This window comes from Cervus elaphus, chromosome 19 (genome assembly GCF_910594005.1).
Source record: "Cervus elaphus chromosome 19, mCerEla1.1, whole genome shotgun sequence".
In the NCBI taxonomy this organism is placed as follows: domain Eukaryota; kingdom Metazoa; phylum Chordata; class Mammalia; order Artiodactyla; family Cervidae; genus Cervus; species Cervus elaphus.
The window spans coordinates 75,689,385-75,709,483 of NC_057833.1; the positions used below are offsets into that span (position 1 = coordinate 75,689,385).

The window sequence follows — 20,099 nt, forward strand, 5'->3', positions numbered from 1 at the left end:
CACATAGTTTGCAAATATTTTCTCCCTGTCTGTGGGTTGTCTTTTCACTTTGCTTATGGTTTCCTTTGCTGTACAAAAGCGTCTAAGTTTGAATGGGTCCTATTTGTTTATTTTTGCTTTATCTCTATTGTTTTGGGAGACTGACTTAAGAAAACATTGGTACGATTTATGTCAGAGAATGTTTTGCCTATATTCTCTTCAAGGGTTCCAAATACTTTTGACTGTAAACCCAAAAGTATTATTTTGCATATTCGAGTTAGGGGTCTTCCTGACAAGGGCTGTATCTAGTGAATTAGCAACTCCGAATCATTTTATTTCAACTAAACCTGACTTAAGTACTCAGCAGTAAAGAATCTGCCTGCCAATTCAGGAGATGCAAGAGATGCAGTTTCCATCCCTGGGTCAGGAAGTTCCCCTGGAGAATGAAACGGTAGCCCACTCCACTGTTCTTGCCTGGGAAATCCCATGCACGGAGAAGCTTGGCTGGCTACAGTCCAGGGGGTCACAAAGAGTCAGACATGACTTAGAAACTAAACAACAACAAAAAAGTACATGGTGATAAAATTTGCAGGACATTCCTGAGATGCAGGACATTCCTGAGATGATAGCCTTTTTAAAATCCTCACTTTCCTTGGGGGTTAAAACAATGAGTCTGAACCACTTTTCTGTGACCTGAGGAAGTAAAACTGAACATGTTGATCCTCCCTGTGGGCTTGAGTCGAAGCTCAGGTGATAAACAGTAACTGTCGGGAGAGCTCAGCTGCTCTTGGAAAGGTCTTGTACAAAGAACGTTGCTCAAAAATAGATCCCTTAACACAACATTGTAAGTAAGATAAAATAAGAAACAGAGTCCTTACATGATTCTTAATAAAAAGGACAATGATAAAGCCAAGCAGAAATCTACCTGTTGCTCTATTTGTTCATGGACATCAAGCTTATGCTCACTTTTGTGCAATCTGATTTTCATTTCTTGAACAGAAGCAGTTCATTATTGTGCATTTCTGTGGCTTTGCTTTCTGTAACATCTCTCTCTTTTTTTTTTTTTTTTTGGCCACACCCTGTGGCACGTGGGATCCTTGTACCCCAACCAGGGATCGAATCCAGGCCCCCTGCTTTGGGAGCATCGAGTCTTAACCACTGGACTGCTAGGGAAGTCCTCTGTGGTTTTGTTTTCATCCAAACATGTACTCCATATAAACTTTGAACTTAACTTCTTTAGACCGAGGTGTGCAGCATTCGGGATTGAACCCACGGACCCTGCAGAGGAAGCACAGAGTCTTAACCACTGGGCCACCAGGAAAGTTCCTGAACCTAATTTCATTGATGATCTATTTTTCAGTTTTTCAGGGGAATTTAACTTTTTAATGTACCCTTCCTCCCCTAAGGACTGTGGTTATATCTGGATGTCCTTCCAAATCATGTCTTAAACTGAGCTGGCCCACGATGAGAGCTGGCGTGGCCCTAGGCTGCACACTTTTCCTAGTCTCTTCTTGTTTTTTGAAAGAACGTGTACTAGTAGTGACAATCCAGTTCCTTATGTCCCATCTTGACTAGACAGGGAATAAAGCTTTCAGGATCCGTAACTTGAATCACATTACTTTGTATGTGTGCTTTGTATTTTTCTTCCGTTTCAAGTGGATATAAATAGAGCTCTCCCTTAGACAATGGCTGAAAATATTGCTTAAGTTAATCATCTCCCTTTCACTTTTAGAATGCCTTGCAAAAAATAATGTTACTTTTATCACATGACCCAGCTGAAGGAGATCTCTTTGTAACCTACAAGGACATACCTTTAAGGCAGGGGCCCAGGAGAATAGGAGGCACCAACCCAGCAGGCACACACCCTCAGGAGGGAGTTCTGGCTTGTCCTGCTCATCCAGGAATGTTCTCCCCAAGTGTAAACTTTTGATCTTGTGAAATTACAGGTTCCAGAAGACAGCAGTCTATTTTTTTTTTATAACAAAGTAAATATTCTTGCCAAATATTTTATTTTCCTAAAGTCAGAGTCAATCCAGAGGTTAAAAGTATGATGTGTTGAAGGTTTTTGAATCATAGTTACATGCTTTTTAAAAACTGATTATTTAATTTTTTTTATTTGGCTGCACCGGGTCTTAGTTGCAGCAAGAGGGATCTTTGGTCTTTGTTTCAGCATGCAAACCCTTAGATGGGGCATGTGGGATCTAGTTCCCTGAACAGGAATCGAACCTGGGTCTCCTGAATTCAGAGCATGGAGTCATAGCCAGTGGACCAGGGAAGCCCCCAGAGTAATATGCTTTAACTTGGTACTTCCTTTTGAATCTGAAGTAAGGGAGATTGTGTACATGTGATACACAACTCTTCTGGACAGCTGGAGAGACAGTTCCTCAGTTGATCACTGTAGTTCAGTAGGTCTTTAACAACTTCTCTTAGAGTTAAGCTGAACTGACAAGACCCTGACATCAGCTTCACCGCGGCATTATTGTACCATGAAGTTGTAGGCTATGGTCAGTAATGCTAATATCAGATGAGCTTGGGGTCCAGGCAAATGCCTGCGTAGGTAAAATTTGTAACATTGGCTTCCTCTTACCTGTCACTGTGAACACACTGTGTGCAACTCTGTAGAAGGGCTTTCTTCAAGTTCATTTTCTATATGTGTGTGTGTATTTTATTTACTTCTCTATGCCAGGTCTTAGTTGTAGCATGTGGAGTCTTCTAGATGTGGCATGTGGAATCCAGTTCCCTGAACAAGGATTGAACCTCCAGCCCCCTGCGTTGAGAGAGTGGAGTTCTGGCCGATGAACTACCAGGGAAGTGCCTCAGGTTCATCATATTTAGATTTGAAGTTCTTTTAAGAAAGATTTAGAAAGTGCATCACATTGTTAAGACGGGAAAATGAAAGTTTAGAAATTGGAGGTTTTGAAAAGGTTTAGATTTTTTTTTTTTTAAGAGAATGGCATATTTTTCTGTGGTTATTGTTCTTCATTCATTTTTCATTCATTAAAAAAAAAGAAGATACTTTTTTTTTCTTTCAGCAATCAAATGCATTTGCTTTTGGAGGTAATCTAATTGTAGCTTCATTCTAGCTTAAAGACTCCTTGAAATCTTTATATTACTGAAGATCTTTTATTAGATGTAATGATAAGGAAAGACATTTTAGCAAAACTCCAAGGTGCTTGTAAAAGCATTTGTCTTCTTATCATAACTTTGGGTGACCTACAAGTGACGTAAACTTTTGTGTTGACAAATTGGGTGCAGTCTCAGACTTCGTAAGGAATCAGGGTCATATTGAGCTCTCTGGGTTCAAGAGCAAGAAAAGAATTTAGCACTTTGCTAAAGCATTAACTCTTGGGACCTCCCTGGTGGTTCAATGGTTAAGACTCTGAACTTCCACTGCAGGGGGCACAGGTTCCATTCCTTCTTGGGGAACTAAGATCCCACATGCCAAAAAATAAAAGAAAAAATAGATAAATAAAGCATTAGCTCTTAGGAACCTTCCTTCTTGATTTTGTATGGATTGGGGCAGCTTGAGGTCCTTGTAAGCTGCTTGGGTCCCAAATATCTCTACTGAATTACAATGGGCTGGAGTGTCCTGATATGTCCATTTCTACATGGGAAGTCCCTTGGACTGCCAGGACATCAAACCAGTCAATCTTAAGGGAGATTAACCCTGAATATTCACTGGAAGGACTGTTTACTGAAGCTAAAGTTCCAGTATTTTGGTCATCTGATGCAAACAGATGGCTCGTTGGAAAAGTCCCTGATGCTGGGAAAGATCAAGGGCAAAAGGAGAAGAGGGTGTCAGAGGATGAGATGGCTGGATGGCATCACCGATGCAATGAACATGAATGTGGGCAATCTCCAGGAGATGATGAGGGACAGGTAGGCCTGGCGTGCTGCAGTCCACGGGGTCACAAAGAGTCGGACATGACTGGGCAAATGAACAACAACAACAAATGAAAAGCAAGCATATGGAGCACATTATAAGATCAGCAATATATGGCTAGGCTCTCATGTCCCATACTAAAATCTGTTGCTGGCATAGTTCTGCTTCCAAAATTTGAGGCCCTGCTCACAGGAAGCTTTTCTTGCAGGAGATGTCAGCTACGATAAGAAAACATTTCCTTCTGTTGTCACACACACATTCATACATGCAACTCACGTTCAAGATTTTCAGTTAGCATTTTAGAATACATTTTTATTTTTCATTTTCATTTAGCAAGTGTTTGCAAATGAGTGTTTAAAAGTACTTTAGAGTATAGGTAGAAATGTCTTCTGAAATATTTATATTTGCTGATCATTATGATAGTTTATATTTAAAATGTTTTCTTTGCAATTTTATTTTATTTTAATTCTTTCTCTCTGTGCTCAACTCTCCTTTCTGTGTGGGCTGATCAGTATTTACTTTCATTTCAGGTAGCTTTTCAGGAAAAATGTGAATTATGAATTATATTTTTAGAGAATCTTTTATTAAACCACAGGCTTCCCTCATAGCTCAGTCGGTAAAGAATCCACCTGCAATGCAGGAGACCCTGGTTTGATTCCTGGGTCCAGAAGATACAGCTGGAGAAGGGATAGGCTACCCACTCCTGTATTCTTGGGCTTCCCTTGTGGCTCAGTTGGTAAAGATTCCAAGTGCAATGAGGGAGATGTGGGTTTGATCCCTAGGTTGAGAAGATTCCCTGGAGAAGGGAAAGGGTACCCACTTCAGTATTCTGGCCTGGAGAATTCCATGGACTGTATAATCTATGGAGTCTCAAAGAGTTGGACACGACTGAGTGACTGTCACTTTCACTTATTAAACCATACTCTATTTAAGAGTTTATGGCTCATTTTTGGTGAGCTTATGTTTAACTTTAGAGCATATATTTATCAATATCAGTATGGAGCCAGAGTACATTATTGTTGTTTAGTTGTAAGTCACATCTGACTCTTTCCTACCCCATGGACAGTCGCCTATCAGGCTCCTCTGTCCATGGGATTTCCCAGGCAAGAATACTGGATAGGTTGCCATTCCCTTCTCCAGGGATCTGCCCAACCCAGGGATCGAACCCTCGTCTCCTGAATTGGCAGATGAGTTCTTCACTGCTGAGCCACCTGGGAAGCCTAGTTCAGTTCAGGCATTCAGTTGTGTCCTGCTCTTTGCAACCCCATGGATTGCAGCATGCCAGGTTTCCCTGTCCATCACCAACTCCCGCAGCTTGCTCAAACTTGTGTCCATCAAGTCAGTGATACCATCCAACCATCTCATCCTCTGTTGTTCCCTTCTCCTCCTGCCTTCAATCTTTCCCAGCGTCAGAGTCTTTTCCAATGAGTCAGTTCTCCGCATCAGGTGGCCAAAGGATTATGGCTTTAGCTTCAGCATCAGTCCATCCAATGAATATCAGGACTGATTTCCTTTTGGATTGACTGGTTTGATCTCCTTGCAGTCCAAGGGACTCTCAAGAGTCTTCTTCAACACCAAGTTCAAAAGCATCAATTCTTTGGCACTCAGCTTTCTTTATGGTCCAGTTCTCATATGCATACATGATTACTGGAAAAACCATAGCTTTGACTGGACGGACCTTTGCCGGCAAAGTAATGTCTCTGCTTTTTAAAACTGTCTAGGTTGATCATAGTTTTTCTTCTAAGGAGCAAGCGTCTTTTAATTTCATGGTTGCAGTCACCATCTGCAGGGATTTTGGAGCCCCAAAAAATAGTCTGTCACTGTTTCCATTGTTTCCCCATCTATTTGCCATGAAGTGATGGGATCAGATGCTGTGATCTTTGTTTTTTGAATGTTGAGTTTTAAGGCAGCTTTTTCACTTTCATCAAGAGGCTCTTTAGTTCTTCTTCGCTTTCTGCCATAAGGGTGGTGTCATCTGCATATCTGAGGTTGTTGATATTTCTCCCGGCAATCTTGATTCCAGCTTGGGCTTCATCCAACCCGGCATTTCGTATGATGTATTCTGCATAAGTTAAATAAGCAGGGTGACAATATATAGCCTTGATGTACTCCTTTCCCAATTTGGAACCAGTCCATTTTTCCATGTCTAGTTCTAACTGTTGCTTCCTGACCTGCATATAGATTTCTTAGGAGGCAGGTATGGTGGTCTGGTACTCCCATCTCTTGAAGAATTTTCCAGTTCGTTGCGATCCACACAGTCAAAGGCTTTGGTGTAGTCAATAAAGCAGAAGTAGATGTTTTCCTGGAACTCTCCTGCTTTTTCAATGATCCAGCGGATGTTGGCAATTTGATCTCTGATTCCTCTGCCTTTTCTAAAACCAGCTTGAACATCTGGAAGTTCACAGTTCATGTACTGTTGAAGCCTAGCTTGGAGAATTTTGAGCATTACTTTGCTAGTGTGTGAGATGAGTGCAATTGTGTGGTAGTTTGAACATTCTTCGGCATTGCCTTTCTTTGGGATTGAAATGAAAACTGACATTTTCCAGTTCTGTGGCCACTGCTGAGTTTTCCAAATGTGTTGGCATATTGAGTGCAGCACTTTCACCAAATCATCTTTTAGGATTTGAAATAGCTCAACTGGAATTCCATCACCTCCATTTGCTTTGTTCATATTTTTATTATAATGCACAGATCACTTTATGGAGATTTCTAAATTTACATTCAAAAAGATATGTTGTTTTTTAATTATGTACTAGTCTATTCTGAAATGGGTAAAAAATCAAGTTTGGGAATTTGATTAATTAGAATGTACCCAATCTGAGGAAAGAAAAATGGAGACGAATCCCTAGAGATTCATATGACAAATTCATCTTTAAGAAAACAAACAAGTGAAACTTTTATATTCTGAATTTCCTTATAATGAGGGTTTTTTCTGGTGATTATCATTTTTGGGCACCTGGCCATGATTTGATGCTGAGCAGTTTAGCATAGAAAAATGTATGGTTTCCATAGCAACTACAATTGCTTTCAATGCCTACCTCTGACCAAAACCATCTGCAATCTCTTACAATGTGTGGGACTCTTCATTCTCCCTGTAGCTTTGAGTTGCCGGGGAGAGACTCTGGCAGCTAGCAGGACCTATCCTGTCCAGCCTTCCATCGTCAATGTGAGGAAGGGAACAGGAAGCCAGCATGGGGTCATGGGGGGCAGGAGGGAGGTCCCGAGCCCACCCTGATGATTGTTGAAGAGACTGGCTTGGAAATGCTGGACCACTGGGGCTGTAGGTTAACGTATTTTAAACCATTGCTGTAAAACATGCCACAGTGCCCTACAAATAGTTGGGGTTTGTTGGATACAGAACATATATTTATTCAAGACAGTTGACATTGTTTTAAACATCTTTGTTACCAAATTACCTTCTAATAAGTAAGGCAAACATCATGGAGGGTGCTTGCAAAGCCTTTTACTTTGTTTTGCAAATCGAAGAATTAAGGTGTTTGACACATGTAAACTGGATTGTTTTTAACTTTCCTACTGATTTCTTTTTCATCAGCTACTCAAGCTGACTATTGTGCACTGTGGTTTGTGTCGATGTCTCATCTCTGAGACAAATGACTCTTGAATTCTGGTTTCTGTGATAACAAGACAGAATCAAGGAGAAGACAATTAGACGAAAGTAACTGAGGGCTTCCCAGGTGGTTAAGAACCTGCCTGACAATCACGTTAGATGAAAGAGATGCCAGTTCGATCCCTGGGTAGGGAAGATACCCTGGAGGAGATCAGGGCAACCCACTCCAGTATTCTTGCCTGGAGAGTCCCAAGGACAGAGGAGCCTGGTGGGCTACAGTCCATGGAATCGCACAGAGTTGGACATGACTGAAGCGACTTAGCACCCATGTACGTACTCAGGGAACATGGGTAGCAAGCCAGGAATACATACACGTGGGAGGTGTTATCTGCTCAATTATAACACAAATTCTTCTTACCAGCTTGAAGAAAAGTAAATGGGATAGTTTGTTTTTTTTTTTAATTCAATAAGACTTTATTGAATGAAGGAAAGAATGATCTTCAGCACTTCAAGTTTCAGATATGATGGAAAGGTTTAAAAGTGTTTCTGGTTTATATTGTGCAGTCTTAAAGTATGAAAATGATCATATGAATCTGAATTAATAAAATATCAAGTTTTCATTTAACATCTAACATTGATATGGAAAAAAACCAACAGAAGAGAGAAAGGCAAAGGGCTATATAATTTAATATTTTCTCCATTAACATTCATAATGATGATTTATTTTAGATGCCATACCTTTTTAATTTAATTTTTATTTTGTATTGGAGTATAGTTGATTTACAATATGGTGTTAGTTTCAGGCGTACTGCAAAATGATTCAGTTACACATAAGAAGTGGGCATTCTTTTTGAGATTCATTTCCCTTATAGATTAGTAAAGAATATTGAGTTGTTTCCTGTGCTATACAGTAGGTCCTTGTTGATGATCTATCTTATATATTGTTGCTGTTATTGTTTACTTGCTCAGTTGTGTCTGACTCTTTTGGGACCCCATGGACTGTAGCCCACAGGGTTCCTCTGTCCATGGGATTTCCCAGGCAAGAATACTGAAGTGGTTTGCTATTTCCTTCTCCAGGGGATCTTATCAACCCACGGATCAAACCCGCATCTCCTGTGTGTCTCCTGCATTGGCAGGCAGATTCTTTACCACTGAGCCACCTGGGAAGTGCCTATCATATATTGTAGTATGTATATGCTAATGCCAGACACCTTTAAAAAATGAGTACTTTTTAATGTAATGCACTCAAAATTATCTCCAAGGAGAGTTTATAGACGCCTTCGGCATGAAAGGCAGGGACCTGTCCTTGAACCCTAAACATAGGGTGTATCAGGGCTCTCAGGAAATTGCAGCCAATCTTGACATCTCCTCTGGGCACCAGCCTGTCAATATTTACTGAGTTGAGGTGCTCCTGGCTCCCATCCAGGCACCCACCTCTTTGCCTTCTGCATGCTCCTGACTTGTACATCAAGACTAGCTGGTTGCAGAAAAAACAATTTACACAGAAAGTGAAAGTACTTAAAAATGGATCCTAAAATGAAAAAATCTGTCTTCAATGTGAGGTTAATAACAGTAATCACTTAATTTAAATGTTAATTTTAAATTATTAGTTAAGACGAACCTACTGGTTGTTGCTGTTGTTCAGTTGCTAAGTTGTGTCCAACTCTTTCTGACCCTGTGGACCGCAGCACACCAGCCTTCCCTGTCCCTCACTGTCTCCCAGAGTTCACTCAGATTCATGTCCGTTGAGTCCTGGCAGTTCTCTCTGTTCTTTCTCTGATAACCTTTCAATCCCTCCATTTCTCTCTCCTCCTGTTTTGGAATTCCTTCAGCCTCTTATATCTGCCTGTTGTTGAACTATCTAGAAGATTTCCTTGGTTTTTAAAAATGTTTTTAATTTCTAAGCGTTCTTTCTGGTTCCCTAGTCGTCTTTCTACTTACCAACCCCCATCTTCTAACTTCATGGGTGCAAACATCTTGTTCCCCTAAGGTTACATGCAAGTCTCCTGTTTTAAGCCATCCCCCCTCCCCGCCCCGGACCCCACACAGTTGTCTCTTAACCGTTTCTTCTGAGTTCCCTTTTTAAAATTGTTTACTGCTTTCCCGTTGGAGGCTTTTCTCAAATCCCTGCCAGTCTGGAAGGTTCTTTGGGTGTGAGCTGGGCCTCTTTCCTTAGTCCCTTGCCAGGGGTCCCCAAGTGCTATGTGTAGAATGTGGGGTCATCTGTGTGATGGGATTGGGTGTGGGGGCCTGTCTGGGTGACAGTGTCTTGGGGAGGGGGATCTCGGGAATCTGAGTTCACACACACAAACACGCATGTGTGCACACAGGGGAAAGACAGGTGCTCTAGACCTTAGGAAGGAATGCAGTTTAAGGATAAATTTTTACAAAAGTTAACTAATTTTGTCAAGGACTCTGCAGTCACACATTTGATGTTTTCTCTTTCCCACTAGACAGGACTTGTATCTCAGTCCCATCTTTAATAATTAATATTGACTTTTCTCTCTGCAAATCAAAAAGGAGCACTTAAATCAGGCAGCATTTGTTTAATCTTTAAATCACAAATGAAATGACTTGACATAAAGCAGAGGTGAGTCTGAGAATCATTTAAGGATGGCATTAATGACCTTCAGCTGAGTTCACTCCAGCTTTACAACTGCACGTGCCGCCCTAGGTAAGCATGTGGGAAATTACGTGACCTGCCTTCTCAGATCAACAGCAGAATTTCACCCCAGTCCCCTCCCAGAAATTCGGATCCAAAGGGGAGTCAGTTACTGGAAGCATAAAAACCCTGATTTCTGCAGAATGATTTTACTGGTTGCATGTAACCTACTGTTGTTTGATAGCTTTCAAATGCTATGTTATTCTAGAAAGTGAATGTTTTGCTAACTTTTACAATTAATAGTGAAAAATTAAAAATTATGATAATCTCATTGCTGATCATGGATAGAAGCAACCGATCAGGTGGGGAGGGTTTTGGCATTATGAGACTGTAAGCAAACCCTGAATAATCTATTTCACCCTTTATTCTTAGGATGGCCTGAAGTTTCACTGCAGTAAACAGTGCTTCTCATTTTGTTAGTAATGGGAGTCTTATGTGTATATAAACATAGTTAACACAGGGAGCAGAGGAGGAGAGCCCTTTGCTATTTGAAGGAACGATTCCCCAATACACTACTTTATGATGGCTAACCAGCCTGATTTAGAGTGTGTTTCCATTATCCATTTTGATTAATTTTGCTGATGACCCTGTGCTAATATTCCTTTTAAGTTCAGAGCTCCTTAACTTCCACCCTCTCAAAACAAAAACCTCTGCATCACAGGTATTAACAGAATCTGAATATCTCATTTGTTTTATCCCTTGACACATACCAGTCCCAGAATAATAACACCAGAATAATATCAATAACAAGTTGATAAATACTTGACAGATTATGATAGATAGCTGCGAGCTGATAGTTGATAAATCTTGATGGGTAGATAATAAACAATTGAGGCATAGTTGATTGATTGGAGAAGGAAATGGCAACCCACTCTAATATTCTTGCCTGGGAAATCCCATGGACAGAGGAGCCTGCTGGGCTACAGTCCACGGGGTCGTAAAGAGTAGGACATTACTTAAAGACTAAACAACAACAACATAGCTCATTGAAATTATTATGATTATATGAAATTATTATATGATTTATGCTGAAGCTGAAATACTTTGGTCACTTGGTGCAAAATGCTGACTCACCAGAAAAGACCCTGATGCTGGGGAAGACTGAGGGCAAGAGGAAAAGGGGATGACAGATGACAAGATGGTTGGATGACATCACCGACTCAATGGACATGAATTTGAGCAAACTCAGGGAGATAGTGAAGGACAGAGAAGCCTGGCGTGCTGCAGTTCATGGGGTCACAAAGAGTTGGACACGACTTAGCCACTGGACAAAAAATATGATCAATATATTGATTATGATGATAGATAGGTATTATGATGATAGCTGACCGCCTTCCTGTTCCCCACCTGTCCTGGAAAAACTGTGATATATACTTTGGGCTTCATTAGCTCCTTCCCCTTGTTCTGTTTACAGATCTCTGTGATCACCCAGGGCCACCTCTCAGAACTGACTTCCTCCCTCTTCCCCACTGCCTGCTGCTCCTCCACAGGGATAAGTAAGTGTTCAGTTCAGTTCAGTTGCTCAGTCATGTCTGACTCTTTGTAACTCCATGGACTGCAGCACACCAGGCTCCCTGTCCATCGCCAACTCGTAGAGTTTACTCTAACTCATATCCATTGAGTCAGTGATGCCATCTCATCCTCTGTTGTCCGCTTCTCCTCCTGTCTTCAATCTTTCCCAGCATCAGGGTCTTTTCCAGTGAGTCAGTTATTTGCATCAGGTGGCTAAAGTATTGGAGTTTCAGCTTTCAGCACCAGTCCTTCCAGTGAATATTCAGGACTGATTTCCTTTTGGATGGTCTGGTTGGATCTCCTAGCTGTCCAAGGGATGCTCAAGAGTCTTCTCCAACACCACAGTTCAAAAGCCTCAATTCTTTGGTGCTCAGCTTTCTTTATAGTCCAAGTCTCATATCCACACATGACCACTGGAAAAACCATAGCCTTGACTAGATGGACCCTTGCTGGCAAAGTAATGTCTCTGCTTTTTAATATGCTGTCTAGGTTGGTCATAACTTTCCTTCCAAGGAGTAAGCATCTTTTAATTTCATGGCTGCAATCACCATCTGCAGTGATTTTTTGGAGCCCCCCAAAATAAAGTTTGACACTGTTTCCTCATCTCTTTGCCATGAAGTGATGGGACCAGATGCCATGATCTTAGTTTTCTGAATGTTGAGCTTTAGCCAACTTTTTCACTCTCTTCTTTCACTTTCATCAAGAAATTCTTCACTTTCTGCCATAAAGGTTATGTCATCTGCCTATCTGAGGTTATTGATATTTCTCCTGGCAATCTTGATTCCAGCTTGTGCTTCATCCAGCCCAGCATTTCTCATGATGTACTCTGCATAAAAGTTAAATAAGCAGGGTGACAGTATACAGCCTTGATGTACTCCTTTTCCTATTTGGAACCAGTCTGTTGTTCCATGTCCAGTTCTAACTGTTGCTTCCTGACCTGCAAGCAGATTTCTCAAGAGGCAGGTCAGGTGGTCTGGTATTCCCATCTCCTTCAGAATTTTCCACAGTTTATTGTGATCCACACAGTCAAAGTTTTGGCTTAGTCAATAAAGCAGAAGTAGATGTTTTCCTGGAACTCTTTTGCTTTTTCAGTGATCCAGTGGAAGTTGGCAATTTGATCTCTGGTTCCTCTGCCTTTTCTAAACCCAGCTTGAACATCTGGAAGTTCACAGTTCAGGTACTGTTGAAGCCTAGCTTGGAGAATTTTAAGCATTACTTTACTAGTGTGTGAGATGAGTACAGTTGTATGGTAGTTTGAGCATTCTTTGGCATTGCCTTTCTTTGGGATTGGAATGAAAACTGATGTTTTCCAGTCCTGTGGCCACTGCTGAGTTTTCCAAATGTGTTGGCATATTGAGTGCAGCACTTTCACCAAATCATCTTTTAGGATTTGAAATAGCTCAACTGGAATTCCATCACCTCCACTAGCTTTGTTCGTAGTAATGCTTCCTAAGGCTCACTTGACTTCACATTCCAGGATGTCTGGCTCTAGGTGAGTGATCACACCATTGTGATTATCTGGGTCATGAAGATCTTTTTTGTACAGTTCTTCTGTGTATTCTTGCTACCTCTTCTGAATATCTTCTGCTTCTGTTAGGTCCATACCATTTCTGTCCTTTATTGTGCCCATCTTTGCATCAAATGTTCCCTTGATATCTCTAATTTTCTTGAAGAGATCTCTAGTCTTTCCCATTCTATTGTTTTCCTCTATTTCTTTGCACTGATCACTGAGGAGGGCTTTCTTATCTCTCCTTGCTATTCTTTGGAACTCTGCATTCAAATGGGTTTATCTTTCCTTTTCTCCTTTGCTTTGGCTTCCCTTCTTTTCACAACTATTTGTAAGGCCTCCTCAGACAGCCATTTTGCTTTTTTGCATTTCTTTTTCTTGGGGATGGTCTTGATCCCTGCCTCCTGTACAATTTCACGAACCTCCACCCATAGTTCATCAGGCACTCTATCAGATCAAGTCCCTTGAATCTATTTCTCACTTCCACTGTATGAGGTATTTGATTTGATTTGATTTGAATGGTCTAGTGGTTTTCCCTACTTTCTTCAATTTAAGTCTGAATTTGGCAATAAGGAGTTCACCGTCTGAGCCACAGTCAGCTCCCAGTCTTGTTTTTGCTGACTGTATAGAGCTTCTCCATCTTTGGCTGCAAAGAATATAATCAATCTGATTTCAGTGTTGACCATCTGGTGATGTCCATGTGTAGAATCTTCTCTTGTGTTGTTGGAAGAGGGTGTTTGCTATGACCAGTGTGTGTTAGTCCCTAAGTTGTGTCCGACTCTTTGTGACCCCAAGGACTATAGCCTGCCAGGCTCCTCTGTCCATGTGATTTTCCAGGCAAGAGTACTAGAGTGGGTTGCCATTCCCTTCTCAAGGGTTTCAATCCCTCCCGACCCAGGAGTTGAACCCAGGTCCCCTACATTGAAGGAGGATTCTTTACTGTCTGAGCCACAAGGGAAGCCCAAGAATACTGCAGTGGGTAGCCTCTCCCTTCTCCTGGGGATCTTCCTGACCCAGGGATTGAACCCAGGTCCCCTGCATTGCAGACAGATCCTTTACTGTTTGAGCCTACAGGGAAGCTCCATCCAGGGGAATGAGTGACAGTAATTCACCCAGTGCCCAACAGTGGGGACTTGGGTTGCTTCCAATGTTTTGCTTTTGCAAATAGTATCATATTTTAACAAAAACCTATTCTCAATGGGATGACACACCAGATGGAATTAACAGCAGCGGTTTTCAGTGCATCACTGAAAGCTCTTGAAAGCAGCCCAGACTGAAAGAAAAAAGACAATAAGAGCCCACACTCTTGCTGACACTGTCCTGGGGTCACGTCTATTGAATCCTCAGTCCTGAGCGGTCGGAAGCCGCAGTTCCACCTTCCTCCTATAGAGGGAGAAACTCTGTCACCTGCTGGAAGGCGGCGAGTCAGGCCTGGACACCACCGGGCAGCCCTTGCGGCCCGCTGCAGCCCAGGCTGAGAGATCCAGAGGGCCAAAGCGAGGCCGCGGCCACCCGTGCCCACAGCGGTGCCGGGCACACAGCCGCGCACCGCGAGGATGTCCCAAGCGTCCCCCGCTGCAGTTCCCGCGCTCGGCCCACAGGTGGCAGACGTCCACCTTGCGGGACGCTCCCTGCAGAACTTTGCGAAGCCACCTAGGCGTGTGTGAGAAGCAAGACCCAAGGAGAATTCCTTTCCACACAGATATCTTGGGGGAGGAAAGCCTTGACTGGTGAGGTCTGATCTGGAGCAGCGATAGGACAGACCCCGGTGCAACGCAAACGCGGGATGTGGGCCCTGGAGCGGAGGGAGTGATCGTTTGTGGGGAGCTGGGCGGGGTGGTGGGCGGGAGGTGCTGGGGGCGGGGTCGGGGGGGGGTGGTGGAGACTGGAGGTGGCCTCCTCCTGGCTAGGATCCTTTGTGTACAAGTTTTGTTCCAATTCCTGTCTTCGATTCTTATTGGTATATACCTAGGAGTGAAGTTGCTAGATTATATGCCTTTCCCATAAATACTTTTTAAGTTGTCTGATGCAAGCTTAATACACGAAACTTCAGGGCATTTCTTTGGGGCTCGCTGAGATATTAAGAAGTTTGGGGGCCTCTGACTTAGGGAGCTGTATCATCCAGGCACTAGAGGCTTGGAGGCCAGGTAAGCAAGACTCACTCCTGAGTAACTAAACTCATTAAGGGCAAGTGTCTGCAGAGAGATGACAAAGTCTCTAGCATCCCCCATGGCTCCGAGGGTGTGCCATCCAGGTAGAGTGGGTCAGCGCTTTCATGGACAGGAAGACCTCCGTGAGGTGGTGATACCGAACAGAAAGAGGTGAAGGCAGGTGAGGCCCACTGAGGATTAGGGCCACAGCCGCCTAGAACCCAGAGCCCCACCTGCCAATGGGCCGAGGGGAATAGGCCAGTGGCGGTGACAGAGAGGGGTGGTGGTCAGTGATGAACCCACACAAGTGGGTGGGGTGACATTAGACCTGGGCCTCTGCAGGGAAGGGGGAGGGGCTGCCCTATCCCCATGGGGCCCAGAGTGGAGGAGGCAGGTATTAATCAGCAGCCCCCCAGTAAACACAATGATACACCCAGCCACATGCCCCATGAGCTTGTAACAGAATCATGTGACCGAGTCTGGGACTCGGGGAAAATAGAGGGATGTGCTGAGTGGGAGTGAAGCAGGCATCAGCTGAACTTTCCAGACAGACAGGACAGCTGGTGCAAAGGCCCTGGAGAGACTGGGTCAGAGGACCTGGGAGAGGCGGTTGGAGGGGGGGGGTGGGCACCAAGGACAAGAGCAGGGGAGCTAGAGGGTGAAGCTAGAAGGGCAGGCTCATTTCCATCCTCAATCAGTGAGACTGGGGTTGTGGGGTTTTTTTTTTTTAAGATTTTTTTTTGATGTGGACTATTTTAAAGTCTTTGTTGAATGTGCTACAATATTGCTTCCGTTGCTTCTTATGTTTTGGATTTTTGACTGCAAGGCATGTGGGATCTTAGTCCCCAACCAAGGGTCAAACCTGCACCCCCTGGGTTGGAAGGCTTGGTTTTAACTACTGGCTGCCAGGGAAGTCCTGGATTTGTGTTTTCAAAACATCAGCTACAGTATGAAGATGGGAAGGGGCTGTAATGACTCTGCTGGGAAATAACCAAATAGCTCAGAGGCTAGTATGGGAGAAGGCGTTCTCTTGGGAGATTCTCAGGAGGGAAGAGCTACTGTCAGTGATCAGACTATGCTGACATTTCTTCGAGGGACCGGTTCAGATTGAAATCTACATGCTAATTGTCTAAACTGGTGAAGATGATAAGTCAAGCTACCAAAATACTAAATAAAATGTATCCTGGGGCTTTCCTGAATAGGTTAAGAATCTGCCTTGCAATGCAGGAGATGTAGGTTTGATCCCTGGTCTGGGAAGATCCCACATGCCTTGGCACAACTAAGCCCATGTGCCGCAACTACTGAAGCCTTTATGCCCTAGAGCCATGCTCCACAATAAGAAAAGCCACTGCAATAAGAAGCCCATGCACCACAGCTAGAGAGTAACCCTCACTTGTTGCAACTAGAGAAAAGCCTGCACAGCAGTGAAGACCCAGTACAGCCAAAAATAAATAAAATAATTTAAAAAAAATGTATTCTGTCCTTCTGCTTTGAAAAACCCACCTTCCCCAGGCTTTGGAGAGCCCAAGTCCAGCTGGCAAATCTCAGCAGCAGGGTCATTCTCTGGAAGACAGACCCACACAGGGGCTGATGAGTGGGCATGAGGACATTTGGGCTGAGAATTCTGGGGTCACAAATGCCCAGAGCTTGATGCCAATGGGTGAGCCTCTCCTGGCCCTGGGCAAGCCCAAGAAGGGCAGACAGGAGCCCTTTGGAGCAGCTCTGTGGTCCATGTGTAGGGTGGGGCTGTTGGCGATGGACTGGATCTTGTAGGATGGAGGGTGCATGAGATTCTCACATACTTCTTTGTTCCAGGCCTTCAGAAGACAAGGCATTTCATTCACAGAGATGGGTGGAAAAACCAGTCTGAGGGTGAAAATTATAGGCTCATTTCAAATGTGTTGAGGTGGCTTAAAGACATTCCAGTGTGGGTGCCATGCTGGATTTGGGGATCTGAGGCTCAGAGGAGAGGTCTGGCCTGAAGTTATGCATATAGGAGTCTTTGTTGAGTAGATGGAAACTGAGGCCTGGATGACTAGGGATAAAGAGAGGAATATCCAGTGAGGGAGAAGAGGGCCTGGATGGGGCTTGATGGAGCCCACCACTTAAATACCAGCGGGCAGAGCACTATCACAAGTGTAATTCAACAAACAAGTGCTTAATGTTGCACTCCACCTGAGGGCCAACCAGGGTGTTGACCCTGACCTCACAGGAAGAGCCGAGGGAGGACATATATGGGACCTCTAGGGTCAGAGGAGGTGGTCTCTGAAAAGGGAGTTTGGGTAAAAAGAACACAGTAGCTTGAGAAAAGCTAGAAATTGGGAGTCAGTTCCCCCTCCTTCCTTTCTACCCCAACCCCTGGGGCGGCTGTGGAAATCCTTGCCAGGAATCTGGCTCCTGGTGCCCTGTTCTTCCACATCACTTTTTTTTTTTTTTTTTTTTTCAGAATTCAGGGAGGCAGTATCGCTGGCAGCGAACAAGTTAGGTTCTATTTGCAAATAGCTTTCAAATCACGCCGGGAATTCTCCGAAGTGGCCACGCTGGTTGCCGCAGGAGTTCCAGTTCCAGGTGAACAAGGACACCTTCCTAGGGAGGAGCCTGCAGGGCAGAGAAGGGGCCGAGCTGGGAGGAGCCTCCTGGAGGATGGAGGAGAGAGGGTGGGGGCCAGGAGGGGGAGGAGAGAGGGTGGGGAGGAGGAGGGAAGGGGAGGGGAGGGGAAAAGGGGGCAGGGCTGGGAGGAGCCCCGGGGAGCAAGGACAGGGAGGATGGGGAGAAGGGGAGAGGGAAGATCGGGGAGAGGAGGTGGGGGAAGAAGGAGGAGGGGAGGGGGAAGGGGCAGGCCTGGGAGGAGCCCCTGGGAGGGCGGGGAGGATGAGGAAGTGGGAAGAGGGAGGGGCAGGGGAGCGGGGGGTGGGCGGGTGGACGGGGTGTAGAGGATGCCGCGGCGTGGCCGGGGCTCCACTTCCCTCTCCCTGTGGGCCGGTCCCCCGGGAGGATGTTAGCGGCTCTGGCTTCCTTCTGGGCCCGGGGACCACGGTGAGTCCCAGCCTGGCTCCAGTACCTAAGTGAGCCATTTGCCTGGGAAGGCTGTGTCAGGGGGCGCGCTGCTCCGGGGACCCTAAGGAGGACAAAGAGAGGTGTACGTTCTCGGAGCCGACACACGGCTGAGAAGTAACGAACAACCGACACAGTTTATCCTTCACCAGGTATCTGCCATGCGCACTCCCTGGAGACCGTCGCCAACCTGAGGCAGGCACCCACACTTCACGGACCCGCAAACTCATCCACAGGAGCGGCGCTGGGACCCTGCCCCGGGAGAATCTTCGCAGCTGCTTGTCCTTTGCCTGCAGGGTCGGCCTGTCCCCACGGTGGGACAGAGGCCGTTCCCAGCCCCAGGCTGGCCCGCAGGGTCAGCGCGCCGTGCTAAATGGCCACGTGGAGAAGGGGACATCTCCTCGCAGCCCGGCACAACCCGAGGGAGATGCACCTATTGAGTGCACCCTATTGAGATGCACCGGCCGAGGACCCGAGGAGGAGGAAGCGGACTTAGGAATTCTTAGCGAGAAGGGCCAGCAGCATCCCTGTGGGTTTCCTCCTCACTGCCCCTCCCCTGCTCACCCGTGCTCGGCACCCAGGCGGGTCAGCTGTCTCTTATCTGAGCATCAAGCCCTCGGGGCTCTGCTAACAAAAAAACTTCCCGCCTGGAGCTCTTGCGGTGTGCAGGGCGCAGCGCCCGCCCACCGTTGGGCTGACGATTGCCTACCGCATCGGGCACCCAGGAACTGCGAAGATGCGGCCGCAGGGACCCTCAAGATCACCACTTGCCAAGTGCGAGATGCAAGGCTTGCACTGTTATCCACCTAATATTTTTCTTTAAATCAATCCACGTCTACTTTTACCTAAAATGTATTAAAAGTGAAAGTTGGTGCTTTGATTAAAAGTTCCCAGTGATATAAAAAGTATTGAAGCTGGAGTGAGTTCAATCATTTCCTTGAATATGAATGCTCACAAAATACAGATAAGGTTTCTCTGTTTACTAAGAAACTCGATACAGCTCTTTTAAGATGGAAAATTCACTCCAGTATGCATTTCTTATGTAGTATTCTAATAAGGCTTATTGTATTTTAAAGCTAACATTACACGTTTTGCATTTCAGTTGTATATGCTTAACTCATATAGAGGCTTCCCTGGTAGCTCAGACAGTAAAGAATCTGCCTGTAATGCAGGAGACCGGGGTCGATCCCTGGGTTCGATCCCTGGGCCAGGAAGATCCCCTGGAGAAGGGAGTGGCTACCCACTCCAGTATTCTTGCCTGGAGAATCCCATGGACAGAGGAGCCAGGCAGCCTACAGCCCATGGGGTCGCAAAGAGTCGGACAAAACTGAGAGACTAACACTTAATCACCTAACCTATACTGCCTCTCTCCCTACTGGTAACCACTAGTTGGTTTTCTCTCTCTATATATATATATGAGTCTGTTTTTGATTGTAAGTTACTGTCATGTTTGGAAATATCAGCCTTACCTGCCATTAACATAAATACCATAAATGACATAAATAACATAAATACCATTAACATAAATAATGATTACTCTCCTATATTCCCAAAAGGTCTAGAACCCACCTGTCTTCACAATTCATGTAAAGGAAACTGTTTTCCTTTTACAGATGAAAAACCTGACCCTCAGAGAGGCAGACATGAGGACCCCAGTACAACTGGAGGAGCAGCCGGGCCAGTCCAGCCAGCCCTGGCCCAAATCTTTGGCTCCATCTACTTGGAGCTGGGGGCTGGCTCTACAGGGCCCTGTGGGCTCTGGATCCCCAGTTCAGGAGGCCAAC

At 44.8% G+C, this 20,099-nt stretch overlaps 1 long non-coding RNA gene across 1 annotated transcript; it reads left to right on the forward strand.

Moving 5' to 3' along the window:
- The first annotated feature begins 14,571 nt into the window (after positions 1–14,571).
- Positions 14,572–19,125, forward strand: LOC122676069. The gene is made up of 3 exons (XR_006335411.1): positions 14,572–14,841; positions 17,708–17,829; positions 18,468–19,125. It is a non-coding gene; the product is annotated as an uncharacterized LOC122676069 (long non-coding RNA).
- Positions 19,126–20,099: the final 974 nt, after the last annotated feature.